This window comes from Brassica oleracea, chromosome C5, assembly GCF_000695525.1.
Source record: "Brassica oleracea var. oleracea cultivar TO1000 chromosome C5, BOL, whole genome shotgun sequence".
Lineage (NCBI taxonomy): Eukaryota > Viridiplantae > Streptophyta > Magnoliopsida > Brassicales > Brassicaceae > Brassica > Brassica oleracea.
The window spans coordinates 1,191,766-1,195,444 of NC_027752.1; positions in this window are offsets into that span (position 1 = coordinate 1,191,766).

Here is a 3,679-nt window from a genome sequence, read left to right on the forward strand (position 1 = left end):
ATTATGAAGTTTTACTAAATTAATTGATAAAAAAATTATAACGATTCTCATATACCATGAAAGAGAGTTTAACATACATTAATACAAGTATAGAATGTGGTTAGAAATTTCAAAACAACACTAAAAATTTTAAGCTTCAGTATATAGAGCGTTTAACGTAAAAACTCAATATTTCGTATGGGTTTATACACAGATTTTGAAAAAATTCAAAAATTTAACAATATTGTTTTAATGCATAGTTGCATCCTAAACTAACATATGATGATGGTCAAAGAGGCTTGGAACCTTTGTTGTCTATGTTTCTCTAGAAAATAATGATTTTACAAAAGTTAGTCCATTAATTTAAAGATTACATGAAGTTTTACAAAATTAATTGATAGAAAATTAGAAAGATGACAATGTACCATGAAAGAGAGTTTAAATAAAATTAATACAAATTTAGATTACGGTTACAAATTTAAAATAACGCTAAAGATTATAGGGTTCAATATATAAAGCATTAACCAAAAACTCAATATTTTTGTAGGGGGTTGGTTAACACATAGATTTTGATAAAATTTCAAAAAATTTGTCAATATTGTTTTAATGCATATTTGCATCCTGCACTAACATATGATGATGTTCAAAGAGGTTTGAAGCCTTTTATGTCTCTGTTTTTCAAGAAAATAGCGATTCTATGGTGGTTATCCCACCTATTTAGGGAGTATTACGAAGTTTTACTAAATTAATTGATAAAAAATTTATAACGATTCTCATATACCATGAAAGAGAGTTTAACATACATTAATACAAGTATAGAATGTGGTTAGAAATTTCAAAACAACACTAAAAATTTTAAGCTTCAGTATATAGAGCGTTTAACGTAAAAACTCAATATTTCGTATGGGTTTATACACAGATTTTGAAAAAATTCAAAAATTTAACAATATTGTTTTAATGCATAGTTGCATCCTAAACTAACATATGATGATGGTCAAAGAGGCTTGGAACCTTTGTTGTCTATGTTTCTTTTGAAAATAATGATTTTATAAAGGTTAGTCCACTAATTTAAGGATTACATGAAGTTTTACAAAATTAATTGATAGAAAATTAGAAAGATGACAATGTACCATGAAAGAGAGTTTAAATAAAATTAATACAAATTTAGATTACGGTTACAAATTTAAAATAACGCTAAAGATTATAGGGTTCAATATATAAAGCATTAACCAAAAACTCAATATTTTTGTAGGGGGTTGGTTAACACATAGATTTTGATAAAATTTCAAAAAATTTGTCAATATTGTTTTAATGCATATTTGCATCCTGCACTAACATATGATGATGTTCAAAGAGGTTTGAAGCCTTTTATGTCTCTGTTTTTCAAGAAAATAGCGATTCTATGGTGGTTATCCCACCTATTTAGGGAGTATTACGAAGTTTTACTAAATTAATTGATAAAAAATTTATAACGATTCTCATATACTATGAAAGAGAGTTTAACATACACTAATACAAATGTAGAATGTGGTTATAAATTTTAAAACAACACTAAAAAGTTTAGGCTTCAGTAAATAGAGCGTTTAACGTAAAACTCAATATTTCGTATGGGTTTATACACGGATTTTGAAAAATTCAAAAATATAACAATATTGTTTTAATGTGTAGTTGCATCCTAAACTAACATATGATGATGGTCAAAAAGGATTGGAACCTTTGTTGTCTATGTTTCTTTTGAAAATAATGATTTTATAAAGGTTAGTCCACTAATTTAAGGATTACATGAAGTTTTACAAAATTAATTGATAGAAAATTAGAAAGATGCCAATGTATCATCAAAAAGAAAGTGTAAATAACATTAGTACAAATTTAGAATGTGGTTACAAATTTAAAAATAATGCTAAAGATTATAGGCTTCAGTATATAAAATATTTACCAAAAACTCAATATTTTCGTAGGGATACATAGATTTTGAGAAAATTTCAAAAAATTTGACAATACTGTTTTAATGAATAGTTTCATCCTGCACTAACATATGATGATGTTCAAGGAGGTTTGGAGTTTTTGTTATCTCCATTTTCAAAGAAAATAGTGATTCTATATTGGTTATTTCACCAATTTAGAGAGTATTATGAAGTTTTACTAATTTAATTGATAAAAAAATTATAACGATTCTCATATACCATGAAAGAGAGTTTAACTTACATTAATACAAATGTATAATATGGTTAGAATTTTGAAAACAACACGAAAAAGTTTAGGATTCAGTACATAGAGTGTTTAACATAAAACTCAATATTTCGTATGGGTTTATACACAGATTTTGAAAAAATTCAAATGCATAGTTGCATTCTAAACTAACATAAGATGATGGTCAAAGAGGTTTGGAACCTTTGTTGTCCATGTTTCTCTAGAAAATAATGATTTTATAAAGGTTAGTCCGCTAATTTAAAGATTACATGATGTTTTACAAAATTAACTAATAGCAAATTAGAAAGATGCCAATGTACCATGAAAGATAGTTTAAATAAAATTAATAAAAATTTAGGATGTGGTTTCAAAATTAAAAATAACGCTAAAGATTATAGGCTTCAGTATATAAAATATTTACCAAAAACTCAATATTTTCGTAGGGAATACATAGATTTTGAGAAAATTTCAAAAAATTTGACAATACTGTTTTAATGCATAGTTTTATCATGCACTAATATATGATGATGTTCAAAGAGGTTTGGAGTTTTTGTTGTCCCCGTTTTTCTAGAAAATAGCGATTCTATATTGGTTATTTCACCTATTTAGGGAGTATTATGAAGTTTTACTAATTTAATTGATAAAAAAATTATAACGATTCTCATATACCATGAAAGAGAGTTTAACATACATTAATACAAATGTATAATGTCGTTATAAATTTGGAAACAACACGAAAAAGTTTAGGATTCAGTACATAGAGATGATGATGGTCAAAGAGGCTTGGAACCTTTGTTGTCTATGTTTCTCTAGAAAATAATGATTTTATAAAGGTTAGTCCACTAATTTAAAGATTACATAAAGTTTTACAAAATTAATTGATAGAAAATTAGAAAGATGCAAATGTACCATGAAATAGAGTTTAAATAATATTAATTAAAATTTAGAATGTGGTTACAAATTTAAAAATAACGCTAAATATTATGGGCTTCAGTATATAAAGCATTAACCAAAAACTCAATCTTTTCGTAGGGGTTGTTAGCACATAGATTTTGAGAAAAATTTAAAAAAATTGACAATATTGTTTTAATGCATATTTGCATCTTGCACTAACATATGATGATGTTCAAAGAAGTTTGAAGCCTTTCCTGTTTCTGTTTTTCAAGAAATAGTGATTATATAATGGTTATTTCACATACTTAGGGAGTATTATGAAGTTTTACTAAATTAATTGATAAAAAATTATAACGATTCCCATATACCGTGAAAGAGAGTTGACATACATCAATATTTCGTAGGGGTTTATACACAGATTTTGAAAAAATTCAAAAATATAACAATATTTTTTAATGCATAGTTGCATCCTAAACTAACATATGATGATGGTCAAAGAGGCTTGGAACCTTTGTTGTCTATGTTTCTCTAGAAAATAATGATTTTATACAGGTTAGTCCACTAATTTAGGGATTACATGAAGTTTTACAAAATTAACTGATAGAAAATTAGAAAG